The sequence below is a fragment of the Asparagus officinalis genome, chromosome 3 (genome assembly GCF_001876935.1).
Source record: "Asparagus officinalis chromosome 3, Aspof.V1, whole genome shotgun sequence".
Taxonomy (NCBI): Eukaryota; Viridiplantae; Streptophyta; class Magnoliopsida; order Asparagales; family Asparagaceae; genus Asparagus; species Asparagus officinalis.
This window is the reverse complement of record NC_033796.1, coordinates 44,163,045-44,190,266: the sequence shown is the minus strand read 5'-3', so window position 1 is coordinate 44,190,266 and position 27,222 is coordinate 44,163,045. Positions and strand designations below refer to the sequence as shown.

At 42.0% G+C, this 27,222-nt stretch overlaps 1 pseudogene; it reads right to left on the bottom strand.

The window, feature by feature from the left end:
• Positions 2,102-27,222, bottom strand: LOC109835029 (annotated as a pseudogene).

The window sequence follows — 27,222 nt, the reverse complement described above, 5'->3', positions numbered from 1 at the left end:
CTCGGTGCCTTCTAATAGTTTGTTTAGTAGTTTGCAAGAGGGACTCTACCAACAAATTCACTAACCCGACGAATGAAAGGAGCCACTACAACAAGATTTCCAACTCCATCATCTCTTTCCTGTTCAACTATTTCACTCAACCGAAATACTAAGGAAGAACAATATATGAGATTCAGTCAAGTTACCAGCCAGAAGGAAAAAAGGCAATTGACGCAATTGAGTCTATAGGGAAAAAAAAAAGTGGCAATATGGTATTAAAAAAAGGATACGAAGGTCAATGATCGCTTCATTGCTAAAGGACATTCACAGAAGGAAGGGACAAATTATAATAAAAATGTGTCAAATATCTTGCCAAAACCACTAGCAGACGCTAAGTTCAACGGTTTCTTTATATCAGGTTGGCTGAGGGGGATTTGTTGCAAACACCATTGCTGGACTTCCTCACTACTACTTCGACATAAATGATGATTTCATTTTAATTAAGCTTCTCAGGATCTGCAGCTTTTGATGTCACATACATGCGAGTTCATCAACTTTTCTCAACTTTGTATATATGTTGCAATGGCAAGGCAATCAGATCATCGACACTTCAAAAATTATCGCAGTCAATGAATCAACTTCCTAATCGACCCCTCTTACTTTTCATCATCTATCTAAACTACAATATCTTATCGCTGTTGACTTTCTGTGCTTAGTTAGCTTCACATCAACTAAGAATTCTTTTCCGTTGCATAATGTTAGGGATTTCATTTGATCTAATCGAACAAGCCATGTAACTTGCAATATATGATTTGTGAAAGATGAAAAATCGATCGGCAAGAAAAGCAAACCAGAAAATCGAACTAGAGACACGAAACTTGTAATGAGGTTCACTCTAACTTAGTTATATATCCTTGATAGAGCGCAATATACAATAATCCACTATATTGTTGATGTATGATGCATAACAAGCAAATTTATGGAGAAGTGGGACCTTCATCAGTCAAATATGGGTATGGATTAATTATTGACTTGTCAATAAAGAAACAACCATATCTCTTAATTGGCAATGTGGATTCTAACATATTGCATACGATAATTGCCCATCTCGATAAGACGAAACCATCTGGATTGTTAAATTCTCAAAATTATATTAGTAACGTTGATTAGGAAATAAATTAGTATTTAGTATATTTTTAGTAATAAATCTGTAGTCTATTTAGGTTAGGAAATAAGTTCAATTTTAATTCATGTTGGATTGATTTGTTTCCTCTATTATAGGGAGTTTTTTTAAGGTGATTTAATATTTTCTATTTCTTCTAGTCTTATTAGGAGTCTACTTTATTTTTCTATTTAAGAAGAGACATGTAACCCAAAATTATCAGATAACTTTTTATCTATAAAATTTCTCTTTATTTTATTTTTTCAATAGATTTGATGTTCTTTGTAGATTTAAAGTTCTTCATAGGTTCAAAGATTGTTCCTTATGGATTCAAAGAGCACACTTGGTGGATTTCAAGATTTCTTATTTCCCCTCTGCTTTAACTATTATCATGGTTTATAGTTTTGATCCCTCTCCAAGACATCACTTTCAGAGCTCTCCACAAGCTATTTAATATTTCTCTCTTTTTTAACATGAAGTTCTATTTTTTGACTCTACGATTCCGACGAAAACCCTTATATATATAGTATTCCAAACAAATCCTATCCCAATTAGAGTAGAATTCTAATTTTAGACCAAAAATGACCTAACCTACTCAATCAGTCAGCTAATCAATTAGCTAGTCGGCTGTCAAACATAGATTCCTATAGCCGGTTTGCAAATAAGTCAGCTCTTCTGACAGGTGACTGGTCAGTCGACAGCTCTGCTAAATGTTGAAGGATCTTCACCAGAATAACACACACCACATTCTTTAATCTTGCTTGTGAAGGTTCTTTTTCATAATGTGGCTTATAGAGCTTCTTGTTGATGTGCATTCAACAAGTAACACTTCTTTGATCATCTAAAATAACATATAATTAACCAAAGATACATCCAGTACCAATCACGAATGAAGATACATCCAAACTAAATCATGAACAACGATTGTGATTCGAAAGGAACAACTTCTTTAGCGACGAATCAGATTATTTTTTTTTTATGTAACACTTCTTTGATCAACTTCTCCAAGTTCATAAAGGAACTACCATCCTTCTCCACAGCCTTCACTCCCTTCTGTTTTAACTCCAGCGCCCTCCTTCTCATCTCTTTTCCCTTCGCCCCTCCCATCAACTCCCTTATTAGCTCCTCAACCTCCTCTTTCTTCACAATATTATCTATCTCCATCCCAATCTCCCACTCGGTACAAACATATCGACAATTTGTCTGTTGTTCAGCAAAGAACGGCCAACATATCATCGGTACACCAGTACCGATGCTCTCTAATGTCGAATTCCATCCACTATGTGTCAAGAATCCTCCAATTGCAGGGTGCGATAGCACTGCCTCTTGATCACACCAATTTGCTAATAAGCTCCTCTTTCTAGTTTCCACCAAGAACTCTTCAGGTAAAACTAAGTTCTCACCCTTAACCAAATCAGGACGGATTACCCACAAAAACTCATACCTGCTATTTGCTAATCCCCAAGCAAATTCCACCATCTGTTCATTGGACATAACCGTTATGCTCCCAAAATTAACGTACACAACCGAGCCGGACTTTTTATCATCAAGCCAACCAATGCAAGTTGTGTCCTGCTTCCAAAGACTTGAGCTTAAGGAATTGACCGAGCTATTAGTTGGTAATTGGTGACTTAGTAAGAAGAGAGGACCAATTGTGTAGATTGGAGGGAGGAATGAAGCCATTTTCTTGAGAACTGGAGATTCTAATCGTTGAAAGTGTTGAGGATGATGGCGGTTCCCCTTGATACTCTGCTTGTTTCCCGGAGAATGAAATTGAGCATGATGTCATTAGGATCAGTAGTCCGAATGAAACTAGGAAAATCCTTGAGGCGAAGTTTTCTCATCCCTGGGATGAAATCGACAGGAGTGTCAAGATATCCGTTGGTGAGATCTTCCACATCTGCATATAGGAAATAAACATATATCACTACAACAAAAGTCGTATGTGTCCACACTTGTTTTCTGATACATATAAAAGTATCATTTTATTTGCAAATGATTAAATAATAGTGACACAAATAAAAAGCGTGACAAATCATAACACATATTTGTATCATTAGATATAAAATAAAATAAACTTGAAAAAGACTAATAGTCACACATTGATGGTGTAAGGATATATTGATGGGTTAAAATAATGTCTTAAATTTGAAGTATATTGATAACTAAACATATATGATAGTGTATAAACCAAACAACACCATGTTGTTGTGCGCGGAAGCCAATTGTTGTGCTTCGAGGAACCAAACCAAACGCGAGAGAGAAGACCAAACATACCAAAATAACGGCACAAACACAAACACACCAATTTTACGTGGTTCGGCAAGTTCCCTACGTCCACGGGGTAAGAAGCGGATGGGGTTATCACTAATAGAGAGGAAGAGTACAAACTAAGATTATAAATCACTCAAACTCACCAATTAATATCACCAACAAAGCTCGTAATCTCTCAAACAAAACCCTAACAAATAGCTCAAGAAAATATCTCTTTTCTGTGCTCCAAATATCCTCTATTCTGCTTCCAAAGAAACCCTAAAACGTGTGTTTGAATTTATATCAAACATCAATCCCAAACAAAACAGGAAACAACAATCTGGGCCTGACCCGATACGCGATCGACTGCCACAGTTGACCGTGATAAATGACAGAATGCAGTAAATGATGACAGGGTCTGGCGGCCGACCACGGCAATCGGCCGCACCAATGATAGAGCCCATAATCAATTACAAGGTTTGGTTGGTCAACCGCGACGGTCGACCGCACCAAGCCCAGAATCAAACCCTAGGTCCGTACACGAATTCAGTCGACCGGTCTTGCACCACGGTCAACCGCACACCGCCAAAAACAACTCCCAGCTTCCAAAACCTGCTCTTCACTAAATCTTTCGCTAAATCTACAATTCTCCACCTCGACGAAATAATATTTGGAGGATGCATCTCTGAATAGTACAAATTCACAAGTATATATGGACTCCAGGATGTTCCCCTCTAAACTGCAACCTCCTATTTCGGTTTGGACTCTTTGCTCTTACGACCAATGCCTCCACTACCGGCTCAATTGAATTCTTCTTATCCTTCTTTCGAAGCTGATAATTCACAAGTATAGCGGTGACCTCACTATACGAAAGAGATGCTTTCCCATTAATCAGAGTAAGGACGAATATCTCATATTCCTCGTCAGGCAAGGAACTCAACAACAACAACGCATTGTCCTCATCTTCAACCATAACATCTACATTCGCCAAATCCGTAAGAAGGTTCATGCAGTAGTTCATGTGATCACCAATGTAGGTTCCTTTCTTTAAGTGGAAGCAGTAAAGACTAATCTTCAAATGCAAGTGATTTTTCACACTCTTAGTCAAATACTTGCTCTCAAGGATCTTCCAAATCTTCTTTGCTGAAGTCTCATTGATCACATCATATTTCAAATCTTAAGTTAAATAAGATCTAATCACACCACATGTCGTTCGATTCATCTTCGTCCAAACCTTTTCCTCAACGTCGTTCAGTTTCCCGTCTAACTCCGATGTATCCTACAAATTTTGCACGTTGAGCGCATCCAATACTTCACATCTCCAAAGACTAAAATTGTTTGTTCTATTAAACTTCTCCACGCCTATCTTCATAGAGTGGATATTCAAACTTTGGACAGTCTTCACACCGAAAGTACCCTCCACAACTTCTTCTTTCTCGGCCATCTTTTTCAAAGCACCACCAAACCAATGCGAAACAAACGAAGAATAGATCCAAACTAAAAAGAGAGATTTTTACCTCCAACTAAAATCCTAACAAGAGCCTCCGAAATATCTTACCCCACACGACGAAAACGAGATCCACAATAATAAAAATCCTACCTTTATCACCATCGAAGCACTAGATGAACTTCCACAGTGATCTACTCCTCCAATTAGCCCAAGCGTAGCTCGAGCTCTGATACCACTTGTTGTGCGCGGAAGCCAATTGTTGTGTTTCGAGGAACCAAACCAAACCCCGAGAGAGAAGATGAAACAAATCAAAATAACATCACAAACACAAACACATCAATTTTACATGGTTTGGCAAGTTGCCTACGTCCACAGGGCAAGAAAAGGATGGGGTTTTCACTAATAGAGAAGGAGAGTATAAACTGAGATTACAAATCACTCAAACTCACTAATTAATCTCACTAACAAAGCTCTTAATTTCTCAAACAAAACCCTAACCAATAGCTCTAGAAAATACCTCTTTTCTGTGCGCCAAATATCCCCTATTCTGTTCCCAAAGAAACCCTAAAACGTGTGTTTTAATTTATATCAAACACTAATCCCAAACAGAACAGGAAACAACAATCTGGGCCTGATCCGATATGTGGTCGATTGCCACGGTCGATCGTGACAAACGACAGAATGCAGTAAATGATTACAGGGTCTGACGGTCGACCGTGACGGTCGACCGCACCAACGACATAGCCCATAATCAATTACAGGGTTTGGGTGGTCGACTGCACCAAGCCCAGAATCAAACCCTGGGTCCGTGCACGAATTCATTGACCGGCCTTGCACCGCAGTTGACCGCACACCGCCAAAAACAACTCCCTGCTTTTAAAACCTGTTCTTCACCAAATCCTTCGCCAAATCTACACATGTAACCTTTAGGAAAGTTACAATGTTGAATGGTGCTACTCTATATTTTTATGGTTTAGGCACAACTATGCATCACCACTCCTGATGCATGTATGCATCATGAGTTTTGTGGCACATGTACGTGTCACCACTCTCAGCACATATATGTATCGTGAGTTTTGCAATACACATATGCGTCATGAGTTTATGACACATGTATGTGTTATAAGCTTTGCGACACATTCTCATATATGTAGAAAGACACTCTCCGCACATGTTCTACTCACACTTTTGGTATTTGTCACGCTCCATTTTTGCGATACAAAAATATACTTCTTAGAAACAAAAAATATATCATAACTTACAACTTTTGTTGTAGTGCATATTGTGATCAATATGATCTTTTAATATTTTTCATCAAATATGTTACAAGTTTTTAATATTTTTCATCAAATATGTTGCAAGTTTTTTGAGCCTGATTTGAATACTATAGTACTAAATCAAGAATCGACTGTCTAAAGAATTGCGTCCCAACTGCAAGGGGGAGGGTGCATGAGGGTGGCTACGCGGTTGATGGCGCTCTCACTGGCTGGTCAGCGAACGGCGAACGGGGCAATGTTCCTTTAATTTTGAGTTTTTAGTTTATCAGGGCTTTATATGCTTTAGAGATTTATGTTTCTTTATTCTAGAGAAAAAGAGTTCTCTGTTTCTTTTTTGGTTCCCACATTGGGATTTTGTTAACTCATCTATGCGGTGGGGGGCATGTTCTGTACTTGAACGTTTAATGACAAATGAAAAGTTCACTTACTTCAAAATAACTACTAATTGTTAATTACCTTTGCATTTAACGTTCGCATTAGCATAATTTTGTCATATTTAGCTATTATTTGTACCGTTCTGTCAGCTTTTTAACCTTTAGCTAAGAATTGTTAAGTTTGTTTAACTTGTTAGAGTATATTTTTTGTCAGAATATATTTGGCTATTATTTATTATTTGTTTTGCTGAATTTCTTGACATTAGTTTATCAAATTGTTACCTTTGAATCTACCTTGTCTCAAACTTTTCATCTTTATTGTTGGGAGCAAGGGAACGCCCACACTGCCGTGGAAGCTAAATCAATCCCGAGAGAAAACAACCCTAGCTTAAGTTTACGCCAAACTCAAACCAACCAATACAAACAATAGCGAATACACAGATAAAACAATAAGTAAAGGAGACGAGACCACAGATTTACGTGGTTCGACAAACTTGCCTACGTCCAGGGGAGCCATACAAATAATTTTTATTTAACCACAAGAAATTACAAACTTGCAAAGAGAAAATCTCAAACTTGAGATCTCTCAAATGAAATATAGATTATTGTAGAATTGCTACATTACCGCATGTGATTTATTCAACTGAATAAATCACCGCTCAATCTCACTAAGAATTACCTTTAAGGCTTCTCAGTAAAATCGCGATCTGAAGCTCAAAGGGGATCTGGAAAACAAGGTTTTCCTTTTATAGGGAAACTGTAGGTCTCTAGCTGGATCACATTCACGCAAGGGAGCTACGGTCACATGGCGATCCCCGCTCTCCCAGTTGGCTTCCACTCACGAGCAGGCGAGAAATTAGGCGAGCTCCGAATCTCCTCGCGCAGGCGACCTCGCCCACACCTACAGGCGAGCTCGTCCTTGCCTCAGCGTACAGACGAACACCCTCGCCTGTCTAGCCCGGGCCCAAGCTCCGCCCCAGCTCCTCGCCTCAACGCCCTCGCCTGCAGGCGAGCTCGATCTCAGGTGCGTTTTCTTCAATTCTCCACCTCGTACATCATTTGATAAATCTTAAATTTTATGCGAACACTAGAAGACCACCGCAAACATCAACCTGGCCAAACCAGACCAAACCAGCTGTACCATTATACCATGGTTGCTTACGTACCCTCTGACCGGGATCAAGCTAGTCGTAGTTCTGCTTGTTGCCCTCTTGGGCAGATCAACATGTGCTGATACTAAGCAAGTCCAAGCAATATTGAAACTTGCTACCTATCACCACCTTGGTCAACATGTCTATTGGGTTCTCATTTGTGTGCACCTTCATGAGAGAAATATCACCTTCCTCTATGACATTCCACACAAAATGATACCTGACATTCATATGCTTGGTACGAGCATGATAAACTTGATTCTTAGCTAAATGAATCGCACTCTTACTATCGCACCACAAGTTTACACAATCCTGCTTAATCCCCAAATCGTCTAGTAGACCACACAACCACAATGCTTACTTCACTCCCTCTACCATGACCATGTACTCAGCCTCTGTAGTAGAAAGTGTCACTGTAGCCTGTAACATCAATCGCTAACTAAGTGGAGCGTCATATATTCTGAATACATAACCAGTAGTAGATCGTCGTCTTTCTAGATCGCCCACATAATCGGAGTCTACAAATCCATCAATCTGACATGTATCTCCACCAAAGCACAAACCCATATCAGCGGTACTCTTCAAGTATCTCAGGATTCATTTCACTGCTTCCTAATATGCCTTTCTCGGATTCACCATGAACCTACTGACAACACTGACTGCCTGTGAATTATCTGGATGTGTACACAATTTCGTACATCAAACTACCAACTGATTAGCATAAGGTACATGCTTCATGTGTGCCTTTTCTTTTGCTGTTGTGGAAGATTATTTATTTAAGAGCCTGAAGTGTGAAGCCAATGGAGTTACCACCGACTTAGCACTTTGCATCCCAAACCTTACGATAACCCGCTCAATGTAGCCTTTCTGACTCAAGAACACTCGTCAATTTGCCCGCTCTCTTCTAATCTCCATTCCCAGTATTTTTTTAGCAGCGCCCATGTCCTTCATCTCAAACTCTTTACCAGGTTGAGATTTCACAATATCTATCTCCACCTTGCTTCTCGAAGCAATAAGCATGTCATCTACATACAAAAGAAGATAGATTTAATCACCTCCACGAAGCTTCCGAATATAGGCAAAGCAGTCATAATCGCTTCTGGAGAACCCATGCTGTAGCACGAAGGAGCAAATCGCTTGTACCACTACCGAGGAGATTGTTTCAATCCATAAAGTGATTTTCTCAAGCGACATACCTGATTCTCCTTATTCTCAACCTCATAACCCTCAGACTGATGTTTATAGATGTTTCTCCTCCAAGTCTCCATGCAAGAAGGTCGTTTTGAAATCAAGTTGTTCCAGCTCAAGATCTCTATGAGCAACAATACTCAATAGCACCCGAATAGAAGTGTGTTTTACCACCAGAGAAAATATCTCATTGTAATCCACATCCTTTCTTTGTGCAAACCCCTTAGCCACTAGCCTATCCTTATACTACCGAGCTCGGAAGGATCCTCATTTCTCTTGTACACCCACTTACAACCTATAGCTTTCTTCCCTATGGGCATTGGAACCACCTCCCATGTTTGGTTCTTCCGGAGAGATCCCATCTCTTCCTTCATCGTAGCCAACCAACTCTCACTATCCCTGTCCCGAATAGCTTCTTTGAAGGTGATCAACTCATCATCCACCACCGAGAGTGCGTACTTAACCAAATTTACCTACCATAGTGTTTCAAAGGAGAATCTGACCCCATGTTCTAAATATGCTTGTATGCTCACCTTGACCTAGTGGAAGCGAAACTATCTTCGAGCTGCTGTTGTTATAATACATATACATTTTCTTGCTGAACCTCCTCCTGTTAAAGCTCATCATCTTCACAATCCTCCTCTTGAACATGACTAGAACCTGGTTGGTCTTTAGGTTCTATTTCGATCAGCTGGGACTTTGAGGTCCTAACAATCCCAACACCAACATTCTTGGATGCTCTAGCAATCATGGATTTCTCATCAAAGGTAATATCTCAGTTGATCAAAAATTTAGAATCTTCTGTACACCAAAGATGATAGCTTTTACGCCCTTTGCATACCCTAAGAATATTGCCTTCTTGGCCCTCGCGTCAAGCTTTCCCTCGTTGACATGATAGTAGGCAGTACATCCAAAAAACCTAAGCCTATCATAATCTGCATGCTCCCCTAACCATACCCGATAGGGTACATCACCATCTGATGTCTAATATGGAGAACGATTAAATAAGGAGAACGATTCACTATGTAACAAGCTATAAAAACAGCTTCTACCCATAATTCTTTGTCCAAACCAGCATATGATCGCATACTCATTGCTTTCTCCCGCAGTGTACGATTTAGTCTCTCTACGACTCCATTCTGCTCTGGTGTAGACCTGACTATCCAGTGTTTAGCAATACCCTCTTGATCACAGAACTCCTTGAAAGCACCCTGTGTATATTCTGTACCGTTATCCGATCTTGGTGTCATCAATTTCTTGTTTGTCCTGTTCTTAATTATTGCTTTCCACTTCTTGAATGTCTCGAATACCTCATTCTTATGCTTAAGAAAATAAAACCAAGCATACCTATAATAATCGTCTATGAACGAGACAAAATAACTGGAACCACCCTTGGAAGTTGTTTGAGCCGACGCCAAACATCTGTATGTACATAGTCTAATATACCTCTACCCTTGTGCTTGTTTCTCGGAAACTGAACCATGTGCGCCTTTCCATACACACAATTCTCACAAAAGTCTATGCAAGGTTTCTTCATGTTCTTCAGCAAACCTTCCTTACTAAGCAGATCTAGACCCTTCTCTAACATGTGCCCAAGCCGCCTATGCCATAACCGAGTGTGCTCACATGGATCTCCATCACTTCCATCAGTTCCAACCGCTGCATCTCCTGTCATTGTTGTACCCGAGAGAGTATATAGATTACCGTGACAAATACCATTCATCACTACTAAGAAACCTGAACAACCTTCTTTACTCCGTTCTCTATTACTATCTTGTAACCACCAGAGTCCAAAGCACCAACTGAGATAAGATTCTTCCGCAAGTCGGGAACGTGCCTCACGTCTATTAGGGTTCTGACCACTCCATCATGCATCCTAATTTTGATATTGCCAAGCCCCACCGTTTTATAAACTTGGTTATTCCCCATCAATATGGTTCCACCATTAATACTTCTATAGGTAGTAAACCACTTCCTATTTTGGCAAATATGGTAAGAGCAACCCGAATCAAGAATCCACTTATTAGAGATATCTTCGCCACCCGTAACAACGTAGCATTCTTTATCCCTCATTTCCTCCGAGACGTAACTCACCTCTTCCTTTCCTTCTCTCCTCTCGGTTTTATTGTTATTTTTTTCCCACCTATTCTCTTGTTAGGACCGACCTTGAAATACCCAAGCTCACCGCATTTGAAATACGGTCTTCCCGCAAGAGGTCTCAATTTCGATCTAGACTTTTCTCCCTTGCCATTTCCTCGCTCTTTGCTCCTTCTTCTAACAAACAATCTTTACGCTTGTTCCTTGTTACCACTAGTAGCCATGTCACTAGTTACAATTTTCTAAAGATCATCCGCTAAAAGCGCCGTTCTAGTTTCATCCATCTTCAAATTGTTACCTACAAGTATTAATGTTTGTACCAGGTTCTCATAAGACTTCGATAAAGAAAGAAGTAGCAGAAGTGCTTAATCCTCATCTTCTACTGTCACATTAATATCCTTCAAATCTGATATGATCCTATCGAACTTGTTGATGTATTCCCGGATTGATGAGCCTTCCTCTATTTTGCAAGTATATAATTTGGATTTCAAATAGATCCGATTTGTTAGACTCTTCGTTATTAAGGTACTCTCCAACTTTGACCATATGCCCGTAGCCGTTTTCTCTTTATCCACAAAGAAAACAATGTCCTTCTCAAGGCATAGGATAATCGACGCTCGTGCTTCGAGATCTAAATCTTCCCAATCCTCATCTAATATATCTTTGTGCTTCTTTTCTCTTCCTGCCATCGCCTTGTGCAATTTCTCTGAAATCAACGAATTTTTTATCTGCATCCTCCAATAGGAAAAATCATTCTTCCCATTGAATTTCTCGATCTCATACTTTCTTACTTTAACTATTTTACTGGTAGACGTTATTCTCTGCTTGTATTAGTAAAACTACCTCTATCAGAAAATTTCAACAAATACCTTGTGCACCACTTAATAACCAAGCACCACCTCAGATCAGAAGTTCTACCACCACCAATCTGAATAAAGGGCTCTGATACCAATTGTTGGGAGCGAGGTTAACGACCACACCGTCATGGAAGCTAAATCAATCCCGAGAGAAAACAACCCTAGCTTAAGTTTACGCCAAACTCAAACCAACCAATAAAACTAATTGCGAATACACAGATAAAGGAATAAGTAAAGGAGACGAGACAAGAGATTTACATGGTTCGACAAACTTGCCTACGTCCACGGGACCACACAAATAATTTTTTATTTAACCATAAGAAATTACAAACTTACAAAGAGAAAATCTCTAACTTGAGATCTCACAAATAAAATATAGATTTGTAGGCGTCTGAAAATACCTATAGGTATCCACACACAGCTCGAGACAGAGAGAAAGTGATGAACGCTATTATCTAAGTCTAAGAGGATTATCCGACACCGACGAACACATAAAGCGAAACGACAAACCGAATGGCCTGTACGCTCACCGGCCATCTCCAAGTGGCCCGTGCACTCGTCAGCCAGCTCCAAGTGGCACGCGTGCTCACCGGCCACCACCAAGTGGCCCGTACACTCATCAGCCACCAAATCGGTGAACCAAGTAGCCCGTGTGCTCACCGGCCACCACCAAGTGGCCCACACGCTCATCAACCATCAAATCGGTGAACCAAGTAGCTCACTGCTCATGCATCGTCTGGACCGACATGCCACGTGCCCCGTGCAATGCGTCAGCGACGAACAGTTCCCGAGTGTACGCTGCTGCACGCGGCACCACGAAGTGGTCCCACGTTATGCACAAAACAGCTGTCAGAGTCAAGCGAAAACAATGATATATAAACGCACCGGAACGAGTCAAAACGAGAAACCAAAAAAGCCTCTGCAGGCTCGGATCGCGGTCAAAACGTCCGGTTGGCCAGCGGATCGGCCGCAAGGCCGAGCCACATTTGTGGCTCGGTGGCCGGAGCCACCATGTTGGTGCTCGACCAAGGCCGAGCCACCGAGTGGGCGAAGTCGGCGCAGTTTAGATTAAAGTCAAGTTTTTTCGATTTTTGTGGTTTCTTTCAGGATTTGTTTGTTCTTGAGCGTCCCAACTGATCTGATACTATGGTTAATCAGTTCTTAACTGAAGATAAGGAGGAATCCCTCCTTCTTATCCAAATACCCGCTTGTGAAGCTTATAAATACGAGCTCGGGTGCTCATTTCTCGGGGGCTGTAAATCAAAAGGATGAGGTGCTGTCGAATTGGAGATTGGAGCACGAATTTCAGAGGGTTAGCAGATCTCGGCGATCTCCTGTGCATAAAGAATGGAGTTCAAGAGATCTGAGACCCGTCCCATATTCCTCCAGATTTAAGCTTGGTCTTAAATCTCGAGAAGAGCCGTAATCTCGCTTGGTCGAGATTACCACTGCAGCGATTACTTTCTTCGTGAAGTAAGAGCTTTGATCATCAATCTGTCAACCAGATCTGATCCGCGACGGTCCACGGATATTAACGTCCCCGGCACAGGCAAAGTTCACACGCAAGCAGCGGGTGATAAACGTCTGTTGCGCTGTTTGACAAGAGTCGTATCTTTTGTATTTTCATCGTATAAGGAGATTTTATAAAAAGATCAACTTTTTATTTGAGTTTATTGTAAACGATTAAAGTTGTAATAGATTCAATCACAATAGAAACTACGATTTTTGAACCAAACAAGCTGGCGGCCACAGTGGGAGCCAATAGCTTCGCTGCCGAAGCTGTCGTGCCGCAACCAAGGATCCAGATCCCAGTTGAAGAAGTGGTCGAGTACGAATTCGACCAACTGAAGTTCAAGGAGTATCTGTCATCTTCCTCCTCCAGATCCTCTGCCCCTCACAAGCGCAGGAAGATCAAGGCCTGCGTTGCCGTTGCAATCTAGCCTTGTAATACCCCTTCGGCCTCCAACGAGCGCGGATCTACAGATCTGGACCCGTCCTCCGTCAAGGAGTCAATTGCAGAAGGCACGCCAACTTTATCAAAGAGGGCACGCCAAAGACAGCATCAACGACTTGCGCACCAACTTGCTAAGGCTTTGGAGCCTGTTGACGGGATTGGCTATAAGGCGGATCTGAAACGCGGAAGGCACCGAGTGCCCCAGCAGCAAATAAATGGCCTCTCCTCCAAACCAATAGCGAATGAATGGATCCAAGTCAAACGGACCCGCTCAACCCTCGAGGAGCGCATTCAGAAGCGTCGCGCCTTGATTGCGCACGCACGAATTCTCGTGCGAGAAGCGCAGAAGCTGAAGCAAAAAGAGGTGATCAAGAAGCCACCAAAGCTACGCCAAGTATGGAAACCAAAGTCCAAAACAATACCAAAAAAGAGTCGAACAGCGTTCGAAACTCGCGAACCAGCACTGGCTGGCTCGGCCAAAACCGAGCCACCATTTGGTGAACAAAACCGGTTCGGTTCGCTTTACATCTTGTTCACCTCTCACGGCCTGTTTTGAGTCTTCGACGGTTCCTATTCCTATCCCGATGAATCTTGCACTTCTGGTGAAGCCTCACAACCATGGAGACTTGTCCCGTTTCAAGATGAGGATGGTGGATCGCCTGGGTCCTTTGCACGAGAATTGAGGCAAGGTTCTGATCAAAGAACACTTGGGTCTAGTGACTGAACCCTGAACAACCACTCGAGTTAGGGGTCGCACACGCCCTCGCAACAATTTAGAGCCCTTTTATAATGGGAGAACTCTTTTAACTGACCGCATTGGACTACGAGTCAGTGCCCAAGAGCCCGTTAAGGTCTTGTGCTCAAGCAAGCGTGGCTCCAAGCGTGTGACTCTTAAAAACGCCATCAAGGAAACAAGTCCTCAGAAGGAAACATGTTCGTCAGACGATGATGTTACACCTGAGAAGTCATGCTAACACGCAATAGGTTGCTCTAGTAATTATGCCGACGATTTGTACTATCGAACTGGGGGTACGATCAGATCTCGAAAGAGAGATACTCGGGAGATGGACTTTTATTGCCCGTGCGTCAAACTTATCAGGGTAGTATTATCAGCGTGTAGCTACCCCAAGCCCGCTCCGCAGAGGGTTTCGGTATGCGAGAGGATCTCTAACGGAACGATCGAGTCCAAACCAAGGTGTTTCCGCAAGAAACGATCGGCTGTTCGAGATGACGAAATCTCAGAAGTTACCATCAATATGGTCGATAAGGGAAAGTCCCCGATAGTTCTAAGTTGTTCTAACCCCCAACTTTTCTCTAGGAAGAAGAGTTAATTCGGGAATAGCTCGACTGATGTCTCGACTCCAGCTGGAAGCGGTCAGACCTGAACAATCCACAGTCACAGTTAATATGACTGATAGAGGAAAGTCAATTCAACCCTCTAGTTCTGACCCTCTTATATCGCATCGTCTAACCCGTTTACGGTCGAGAACCGTTAGACAAAGAGACTATCAGAGGATGAATCAAGGATTATCCTCAGAAGACGAAACGTCAGATGCCAACTCTGTAGTCGTTTCTGACAATATGGTATCCAGCCCTGGTCAATCCCACGAAGCATTCATGATCAATACTGAGAAAATAGCCAAAATCATCGAGGATGTTTTGACTAAGCAAAAAGAGAACTTCAAGTTCGAATTGGAAATGACCATGATGCGGATGAAGGAAGAGCACGACCAATAAATCCGAGCATTGTCAAATCAGATATGTGAATCCAGTCGTCGTGACAATGTCAACCAAGCAGAAAGCGATTCAGACGTGGATGAATACGTCAATGATAATAACCCCATTATTGACCAAAATGCTGGGGGTGGTCCCACGGAAGATAATAATGCTGATGGTGGTCCTACCAATGATGATAACATTAGGGATAACCACGTTGTTCCTCTCAAGAATCGTCCTAGGCTCGATACAAGCGAGGATGAGAAAATAAAAGATCTCGAGAGCAAAATCAATGCTCTAATGTCTGCTCGAGAGGTAAAAATGACCGGCATTCCATGTCCCTATCCAAGAGAGTGGGATTCAATAGCATACCCGGCGAAGTTCAACCTGATTAACTTCACGCCGTTTGATGGGAAGGGTTCGCCCACTCAACATCTGATCTACTTTAAGTCCCACTTAGGTATGATCTCTAGCAATGAAGCCCTGATGGTTCGGTCATTCGTTAGCACCCTTCGTGGGCCCGTCTTCGATTGGTACCGTCGTCTCAAGTCTGAAAGCATCAAAAGCTGGGAAGACTTGGTGAACCTGTTCCTCGCTCACTTCTTTGATAATGACGCCAATGTGTCAATCAGGACACTCTTTGATGAGAAGCAAAAAAGACGACAAGACGGTCGACGACTTCGTCAAGCGCTTCCGGATTAAGGCGATGAACTGCCAAGATCCGATCACAGAGGACTTCATCCTCCAAACCTGTCACAACAACCTCTCTTTGGACGTGTTGGAAGTTATAGGAATAGCACCGTCCAACAACTGGAAAGAGTTAAAGGTGCGCGGGGAGCGGGCCGGACACTTCCTCAGAAGGAAGAAGATCGAAAGAAGCCAACAGTCAATGCCTGTGGTTGCTGGTGATGATAATCAGACATCACAACAACAACCTCAAAAACAGCAAAGGACTCCAGATTCGAGACTCCAAAAAGTATACTCTTTCAAAGATGAGGAAGTTCCAGATATTTTCGAGTACCTCCTGAATAACAGGGAAATTGAGTTACCACCTATTAAAGATCAGGAGGGAGCTAAGATGATTACGGACCCAAATTACTATGTGTACCATAGGAGGGTTCTCCATCCTACTGAGGTTTGTTTTAGTTTACAGAACAAGATTCAAGCTTTAATCGACTCTGGCACCATAAAGCTAGAATAAGCCGAATGACGGTGACATACTCCGACAAGTATAAGATTATAAACTGCTCCTTCCGATACTCCAATAGGTATATGAGTCTAAACTATTTCCTACCTTTGACGGGAAGTTACCTGAGAATTTTTATACGTAATATTCTTAAGGATAATCCGGTCATGCAACTGAGTGCAATGTTAGACCCAGTTTTGCGAAGAAAGATGGGGGTGGATAATTCATGTAACGGGAAGTTCCCGAGAGAATTCTATATAGTGTATTCTTAGGGATAACCCGGTCACTATAAGAAGGTGATGAATAAGAAACTCCCACTCAAACTCTTGCTATGTCTATGCACTCAACATTCTCATTGTTAGAGTTCGGATATAGTATTCAGAATTTTAATATCCTGATCATTAACGATTATCAAACCCCTTCGTGTTAAGTATTTGTCACTTAACACCAGGAACCCCCTTTTGAGTGATTTGTACGAATCAATACTCCTATTGTGATTTGCACTCCCACTCTAACTTGGTCAAACCTTTAAACAGTTAGGACCATAACCAAAACCCCCTCTCGATTCCTTCCATGACCGAGAAGTCTACAAATTGAACGATCAAACCTTTAAACAGTTAGGATCGTCTCAAATTTCCATCTTGGTCAAACATTTAAACAGTTAGGACCACAACCAAAATCCCCTCTCGATTCCTTCCATGAACGAGAGGTCCACAAATTGAACGATCAAACCTTTAAACAGTTAGGATCGTCTTAAATTTCTATCTTGGTCAAACCTTTAAACAGTTAAGACCATAACCAAAATCCCCTCTCGATTCTTTCCATGAACGAGAGGTCCACAAATTGAACGATCAAACCTTTAAACAGTTAGGGTCGTCTCAAATTTCCATCTTGGTCAAACCTTTAAATAGTTAGGACCAAGATCGGAATACCCTTTCGATAAACGAAAGACTTCCACATTTTCCTATTTGGCCAAACCTATAAAAGTTAGGGCCGAAATCAGAATTTCACCTCAATAAATGAGGAATTCTTTTCTTGGATTAAGCAACCAATCCTATAAAAGTTAGGATTGCTTGAATCTTTCCGATTCTCGGAGTGAAGATCACACTCCTAGTTTCACTTTTCTGGATTCTTAGGGTGGAGATCCCACTTCGAGTTTCCTTGGTAACTGGAGATAGAATATAAAATTCTTCCTCTTTGGTTTTGGGAGATAGAATATAAAATTCTTTCTCTCCCATTTTGAGTTCGTCTTTGACCCAAGAGAAGACACTACATTTTCAATCCGCGCCTTACACGCGCGGGGAATTTTATCCAGAACCTTAAGTAGGGATAAGTCAGCGCCTAACACGCGTTGCCGATTAGTCTTTTGCCGTAAAAGGGACAAAAGTCCACATATTTAATATTGTGGCAGGTTGTTATTCATAACGTTAAAATCCGCACCTTACACGCATGGGGAATTTTATTCCAAATCCTAAGTAGGGATAAGTCAGCGCCTAACACGTATTGTCGGGTAGTCTATTCCCGTAAGAAAGACGAAGTCTACGTATTTAATATCATAGCACTAAGAGAGTTAACCCTCTTAGTAGAACGTCACATGTGAAACAGACTTAAACAATCCGTATGCAAGCCTGATTCAAACGGTAATCGGTAAAGGCATGTCAAATCCGTTGAAGGCTGAGGATTTGCCAAAAATCCTAAGTCTACGTCTGATACACGTCGCTGTTTAGTCTTTTCATAGGAGAAAGACGAAGTCTACGTATTCAATATCGTAGCACTAAAAGAGTTAACTCTTTTAGCACAACATTACGTGCAGAATGGATTTAAACAATCTGCATGCTAGCCTGACTCAAACGGTAGTCGGTAAAGGCTAATCAAACCCGTTGATGGCTGAGAATTTACTAAAAATTCTATAAATACGAGTCATTGACGAATCAGCTTCATTAGTTGGTCTCGTGACTTGAGCATCTAACGATTTCGGGATAAGATCTATATCTGCAGATGAAAAAATTTTAATAGTTGGTCCTGCAGCCCAAAATTTGGGACCGCCACGCTCCAATACCTTAAGAGCTTAAACTATGTAGACTCCAACAAACGTGTGAGTATAAACGGTGTTAACGCTGGTCAACGCGTTGCAGTAAAGGTCGATGCCGGTCAACGCATCAGTAATTTCGCCAAAATAAGGCAAAAGATGATTCTAAGGAGTTCAATTACAATCAGATATGAATTCACGATGAAGATGATCAGTTCAAAGTCAACTCAATGACACGAACTAAGTTCAGAAACTTACACATCAACTTTAATTCAAGACTTCGACAACGATCAGACGATAAACGCAGCGCCGGAAGAACTTCATCTATTCGATAAAACACCGAATAGACTGAAGGCTGAAGAAGTCAAGAATTGAAGTAGTTCATAGGTCCTTTGACACTTACTGAAGGTAGGGGCCTATCATATCAAAAGCATCCCAGACTCCTCTATAAATGAATGAGTCTGAAATACTTTGAAGGGGGTATCTGTAGGCGTCTAAAAATACCTATAGATATCCATACACAGCTCGAGAGAGAGAGAGAGAAGGTGATGAATGCCATTATCTAAGTCTAAGAGGATTATCCGACACCGATGAACACATGAAGCGAAACGACAAACCGAATGGCCTGTACGCTCACCGGCCACCTCCAAGTGGCCTGTGCACTCGTCAGCCAGCTCCAAGTTGCCCGCGTGCTCACCGGCCACCACCAAGTGGCTCGCACGCTCATCAGCCACCAAATCGGTGAACCAAGTAGCCCGCGTGCTCATCGGCCACCTCCAACTAGCCCGTGCACTCGTCAGCCAGCTCCGAGTGTCCCGCGTGCTCACCGACCACCACCAAGTGGTCCGCACGCTCATCGGCCACTAAAACAACATACAGATCAACGAAACAATGAAATACACATAAACGACGGAACGAGTCAAACCCAAGAAAACTAAGAAAGGCTCTGGCGGCCGTGGATTTCATGTCAAAACGATCCGGTCGGGCCAATGGCTCGGCCCAAGGCCGAGCCACCGAGTGGCGAATCGGCCAATTTTGACTTAAAGTCAATTTTTTCGGTTTTCACGGTTTCTTTCATGATTTGTTTGTTCCTGAGTGTCCCAACTGATCTGATACTATGGTTAATCAGTTCTTAACTGAAGATAAGGAGGAATCTCTCGTTCTTATCCAAATACCCGCTTGTGAAGCTTATAAATACGAGCTCGGGTGCTCATTTCTCGGGGGCTGGAAATCAAAAGGACGAGGTGCTGTCGAATTAGAGATTGGAGCACGAATTTCAGAGGGTTAGCAAAACTCGGCGATCTCCTGTGCATAAAGAGTGGAGTTCGAGAGATCTGAGACCCATCCCCTATTCCTTCAGATTTAAGCTTAGTCTTAAATCTCGAGAAGAGCCGTAATCTCGCTTGGTCGAGATTACCGCTGCAACAATTACTTCCTTCGTGAAGTAAGAGCTTTGATCATCAATCTGTCAACCTGATCTGATCCGAGACGGTCCACGGATATTAACGTCCCCGACACAAGCAAAGTTCCCATGCAAGCAGCGGGTGATAAACGTCCGTTGCGTTGTTTGACAAGAGTCGTATCTTTTGTATTTTTATTGTATAAGGAGATCTTATAAAAAGATCAACTTTTTATTTGAGTTTATTATAAACGATTAAAGTTATAATAGATTCAATCACAATGAAAACAATGATTTTTGAACCAAACAAGATTACTGTAGAATTTCTACAGTACCACGTGTGATTTATTCAACTGAATAAATCACCACTCAATCTCACTGAGAATCGCCTTTAAGGCTTCTCAATAAATATCACAAGTCTAAGAAAAATAGCCGCCACCACAGAGTTTTCCTCAACTCTGTAAAATCACGATCTCAAGCTCAAAGGGGATAAGGAGAACAAGGTTTCTCTTTTATAGGGAAACCCTATGTCTCCAACTAAATCACATTCACGCAAGGGAGATGCGTTCACATCGCGATCCTCGCTCTCCCAGCTAGCTTCCACTCACGAGCAGGCGAGAAATCAGGCGAGCTCCGAATCTCCTCGCGTAGGCAACCTCTCCCTCGCCTACAGGCAACCTCGCCCTCGCCTACAGGCGAGCTTTTCCTCGCCTCAGCGCACAGATGAACTCACTCGCCTGTCCAGCCCGTGCCCAAGCTCCACCCAAGCTCCTCGCCTTGATGCCCTCGCCTGCTAGAGAGCTTGATCTCAGGTGCATTTTCTTCATTTATGCATGAATTGTCACCTTTAATGAGGTTGGTCGCCTGGCCGCCACCTCTCTTGCCTCCGCGCGCAGCCTCACTTCACCTTTGCTTCAATTCGGGCCCTTCAACCATCATATTTCTCAACCCAAGGAAGGGAAGGAGAAGGAAGGGGGAAAGACATAGGACTTGTTACCGGTGAAATAGAAAAGATGGTGCTTGATGGTTGAAAAGTAGGAGTAAAGAGGGTTCATGAAAGACACGTGTGGGAAACAAATGGAGTGCAATAAAAGTCACAGGTGCAGGTAAAGCATATGTGAAGAAGATTTTTCTATACATATGGGAATGTGTCACAATATATGTGTCATGACGTGCGTGAAATATATTTGCGTGTGTTTTGTTTTAAGATTTAGCGGGTTCTCCTTTTATCAACCGAACTACATTTTGCATCTAATGACACAAATATAAATCGTGACTTGCAACGCTTTTTATTTGTGTTTTTACCAAGTAATCCTTTATAATTGAAACAACACTTCTATATGAGTCGTAAAATAAGTCTACAACATATCAATTCCCTCACCCTCTTATCTCTGTCTGTTAAATATTCTTGGTACGTCAAGAATATTAAATAAAGATTGAAGATGCATGAATTTTGCGGTCGAATGGGAGAAGTTTTTGACTTTTTTAAGGCAGAACCAAGTTTTCCTAAACATAGAGGACTAGAGGCAATTTTCTCTGAAATTTATAACAGATAGTAGCGCGCGTACCTTTGAGTGGCACGAGGCCTCTCGCGATGAGATCGCGATAATGGAGATAAGCCATAAAACCACAAGCACTAGTAGTCCAAAACAAAACTTCAGGCAAGCCAAACTCTTCAGCAGCATCAAGAGTGAAGCTCATACAACCATCCGACACGAGACAGGTCACAGGCAGCACCTCACTATTCAATTTCTTCAATAATTCTCGAAGAGGTTCAAGGCAATTCTTAGAGGTATAATCACAAAGCGCGGGAACATCCTGAGTTGCATCTGTTGAAGATCAACCCCAGCCCATTACAAAGCCCAATCTATTTTTAGCCCAAGGAAAATAAAAGCTCAATTCCGTTTCATCTAAGCCCAATACAATGGAAGCTTCTCAACAAATGTGGAAGAAAGATATTTTAAGAGAAAATTGTAGAAGGATGTAGAAAGAAGAAGTGTGTAGAATGTGGTAATAATGTATGGCTAGGATTGTTTCTTCCACACACTTACTAGCCCTCTTAAGCAACTATAAATAGGGGTCTTGGGCTCTCATTTAAGCAAGCAAGAAGTGAGCTTGAGAGCTTGAGTGTGTAGTGTAGCCTTGTGTGAGTGTCCACCAAAATAAAGGAGTTGTGTGAAAGTGAGGTGTTCTTGTAAGAACAAGTATTGTATTCTCTATTCTATCAATAAAAGTTTTCTTTGTGTAGAGGGTTGTATTCTTCAAATTCCATCAAAGTGTTATCAGAGTAAGGTTCGATCTAGCCGGGCCAATCGAAGGTGCTCGTGTACGAGATGGCGAATATGATCCAGCCACAGATTCCGAAGCTAATGAAGACCAATTATGACAACTGGAGTATCCAGATAAAAGTTTTGCTCGGCTCGCAAGACTTGTGGGAGCTCGTGGAGAATGGCTACACTGAGCCAGAGTCACTTGCAGCAGAAGCAACTCTCACCGCCACACAGAAGAGTGAGCTGAAGGAGGTCAGAAAAAGAGACAAAAAAGCTTTGTTCCTAATATTCCAAGGCGTAGATGAATCAGCGTTTGAGAAGATTTCCAATGCCCTGTCCTCTAAAGAAGCATGGGAGATTTTACAAAAATCCTATCAAGGTGCGGAAAGAGCCAAAAAGGTACGCCTCCAAGCATTAAGAGTTGAATTTGAAAATTTGAAGATGAAAGCTACAGAATCAATATCGGACTATTTTAGTAGAGTTCAGACAATAACTAATCAAATGAAGAGAAATGGAGAAGCAATTAATGATGTAAGAATTATGGAGAAGATACTTAGGACTTTAGACTCTAAATTCAAATATATTATTCCGGCAATACAAGAGTCTAAAGATCTTTCCGAAGTATCTATTGATGAGCTGCAAGGTTCTCTGCAAGCTTATGAACAAGATATAAACATTAGTTCAAATCAAGCGGAGAATCTAGAGCAAGCCTTGCAGAGTAAGATGACTATCAAAGAAGATAGTCGAAGAGGACGTGGAGGCTACAGAGGCAGAGGCTCCTTTCGAGGTGGCTCAAACTTCCAGCAAGGTCGTAGGAGACAGTACCAAGGAGGCCATGAAAATCAAGATCAAAATAAAGATCGTGAACGATCATTCGATCGAGGACGAGATTGTGGCACACGAGGACGAGGACAAGGAAGAAGTTACCATGAGGACAGATCTCAACCACAGTGTTACAAATGTAAGAGATACGGTCATCTCAGCTATGAAGTTGGGAGAAATCAAATCAAGTGGCAGAAAGAAGTACCTTTGTAGAAAGAGAACAGGCAGACACTTCAACAGTCCTGCTGACATACCAGGAGAGCGAAAGCAAGAATAATGATATCTGGTATCTAGATTCAGGTGCCAGTAACCACATGTGCGGCATCAAGGAGTTTTTTACCGAGCTGAATGAGACGGTACAAGGAGATGTCACTTTTGGAGATCAGTCAAAGATTCCAATAAAAGGCAAGGGTAATATAATGATCCAGACAAAGACGGGCGAGAATAGGTACATCTCTGATGTCTACTATGTTCCAGCATTACGAAATAATATTTTGAGCCTAGGTCAGCTCCTTGAAAGAGGCTATGATATACATCTAAAAGACCTTGCCCTCACTATTAAAAACAAATATAAAGTTATTGCAAAGGTGAACATGTCTAGAAATAGACTGTTTACCTTAAATATTCATGCTGACTCTGTCAAGTGCCTGAAGACAATCATAAAAGACGAGACTTGGCTCTGGCATCTACGATTCGGGCATCTCGCTTTCAGTGGCCTGAATCTTCTATGGAAGGAGAAAATGGTAAAAGGATTGCCGCAAATCAACCATCCGAACCAGCTATGTGAAGGCTGTATGAAGGGCAAACAACATAGAAGAAGTTTTGAAGTTGGAAAGTCAAGAAGAGCAACAGAGTTGCTACAATTGGTCCACACAGATATTGCAGGACCATTTGAAGTCATCTCTCTTGGAGGAAACAGGTATTTTCTCACATTTATTGATGATTATAGCAGAAAAACATGGGTTTATTTCTTGAAGGAGAAATCCGAAGCTCTGGAGAAATTCAAAGAATTCAAGGAGATGGTAGAAAAGCAAAGTGAGTACCACATCAAGGTGCTCCGATCAGATCGAGGTGGAGAATACACTTCAAAGGCATTCAACAATTTCAACAAGCAGTACGGGATAATTCATCAACTCACTGCCGCCTACACACCACAGCAGAATGGAATAGCAGAGCGGAAGAACCATACCATTCTTAATATGGTCAGAAGCATGTTGAAGAGCAAGTACCTACCGAAGACTTACTGGGCTGAAGCCGTAGACTGTGCAGTTTACCTTCTCAACCGATGTCTAACGAAGAGTGTCAAGTTCAAGACACCATTGGAGATGTGGAGCAACATCAAGCCAAGCATCAATCACCTGAAGGTGTTTGGGTGTATTGCATATGCACACATCCCAGAGCAGAAAAGAAAGAAGCTGGACGATCGAGGAGAAAAGTGCATATTCATTGGGTACGAGAGGAGGACAAAAGCATACAAGCTCTACAATCCAGTTACAAAGAAGATGATCATTTCAAGAGACGTGGAGTTCGATGAAGAAGATTATTGGAAATGGACCAATGAAGACAAAAACATTAAAGGTATGTTCTTTGAAGATAATGATGATGACTTGCAGGAGGTTGGAAGACCAGAACAAAGTCCACCAAATAGTCCATCTCCATCAACCTCAACATCGACGCCGACATAATCATCATCCATCTCAAGTGAAGGAAGCTCTTCAGGGGGAGCAACAAGGAGGATGAGAAGCCTAAGAGATCTGTATGATGATACAGAGCCTGTCGAGATGATGGATGACTACACACTATTCTGCTTATTTGCAGAATATGATCCGGTCAGCTATGAAGAAGCTGCTCTAGAAGACAAGTGGAGAAAAGCCATGGATGATGAGATTGAGGCAATCAAGAGAAATAACACATGGGAGCTCACCTCTTTACCTGAAGGCCATAAACCCATTGGAGTAAAGTGGGTATACAAGACAAAGACAAATCAAGACGGCGGAATCGAGAAGTACAAGGCCAGGCTTGTTGCAAAGGGCTATAGCCAGCGAGAAGGAGTTGACTATGAAGAAGTGTTTGCACCAGTCGCGAGGATCGACACCATTCGACTCATTATCGCATTGGCAGCACAGAACCGGTGGAAGATCTATCAGATGGACGTGAAGTCAGCCTTTCTTAATGGCTATCTAGAAGAAGAAGTCTACATCGAGCAACCACCTGGGTACGTGATGAAGAATCAAGAAGACAAGGTCTATAAGCTGAAGAAGGCATTGTATGGACTGAAGCAAGCACCCAGAGCATGGAATGCTAGAATCGATGCATACTTCCAGAAGAACGGATTCCAGCAGAGTCCGTATGAGCACTCTCTCTATACCAAGAAGAAGGATGGAGACATTATGATTGTATGTCTCTACGTGGACGACATGATCTTCACCGGTAACAATCCAAAAATGTTCGAGGAGTTCAAGAAGAACATAATCAAGGAGTTCGAGATGACTGACATTGGAGAAATGTCATACTTTCTTGGAGTAGAAGTGTCGCAATCTGAGAAAGCAATCTTCATCTCTCAGAAAAAGTACGCAAAGGAGATCATTCGGAAGTTCAACATGAACAACTGCAAACCAGTTGCAACTCCTGTTGAAGTTGGAGTGAAGCTGAGGAGAGACTCACCAAGAATCTCTATTGATCCAACTTTGTATAAGAGCTTAGTCGGAAGCCTACGGTACCTGACCATCACAAGACCCGACATAATGTTTGCGGTTGGACTGGTGAACAGATTCATGGAGGATCCAAGGCAAGAACACTTCAAGGTGGCCAAGAGGATTCTCAGGTATGTTCAAGGAAGCATTAATGAAGAATTATTTTACTCACAAAGTGTAGATCCAAGACTAGTCGGTTATACCGACAGTGACTATGGGGGAGACTTGGATGAAAGAAAAAGTACATCCGGCTACATGTTCAGCATTGGATCAGCAGCCTTTTCTTGGTCATCAAAGAAGCAGTCAATTGTTGCTCTATCAAGTTGCGAAGCGGAATACATTGCTGCATCTGCAGGTGCATGTCAAGCGATATGGCTTAGAAATCCAATGAAGGAGTTGCAACACCAACAAGAAGCACCAACAGAGATTCTCATCGACAACAAATCAGCTATTGCACTTGCCAAAAACCCGGTAGCACATGGACGAAGCAAACACATAGAGACAAGATATCATTTCATCCGACATCAAGTTAAAAGGAAGACCGTGATGCTGACATATTGCAAGTCTGAAGACCAAATCGCTGACATCTTCACCAAGCCACTAAAGACAGAAACATTTTTTAAGCTTAAGAAGAAGCTTGGACTTGTGAGAAATGAAAGCTGGTGTTGAGGGGGAGTGTTGAAGATCAACCCCAGCCCATTACAAAGCCCAATCTATTTTCAGGCCAAGGAAAATAAAAGCTCAATTCCATTTCATCTAAGCCCAATACAATGGAAGCTTCTCAACAAATATGGAAGAAAGATATTTTAAGAGAAAATTGTAGAAGGATGTAGAAAGAAGAAGTGTGTAGAATGTGGTAATAATGTATGGCTAGGATTGTTTCTTCCACACACTTCCTAGCCCTCTTAAGCAACTATAAATAGGGGTTTTGGGCTCTCATTTAAGCAAGCAAGAAGTGAGCTTGAGAGCTTGAGTGTGTAGTGTAGCCTTGTGTGAGTGTCCACCAAAATAAAGGAGTTGTGTGAAAGTGAGGTGTTCTTGTAAGAACAAGTATTGTATTCTCTATTCTATCAATAAAAGTTTTCTTTGTGTAGAGGGTTGTATTCTTCAAATTCCATCAGCATCCACATCCGAAGGCGGTAAGCCATCAGGGATAGTCTCGAACTGGAAGCCTTCGATGCCCTTGACGGCATCCGGGCCCCACGACTGGATTAGCCGGCGGTGGTTGAACTCGGTGTTGACGAAGGTTATGTGGAAGCCTTTGAAGTGAAGGAGCTTGCCTAGCTTGAGCATAGGATCTATGTGGCCTTGGGTTGCACATGGAACTAAAACCGCATGAGGCTTCTCCGTTGCAATGGAGCCCAT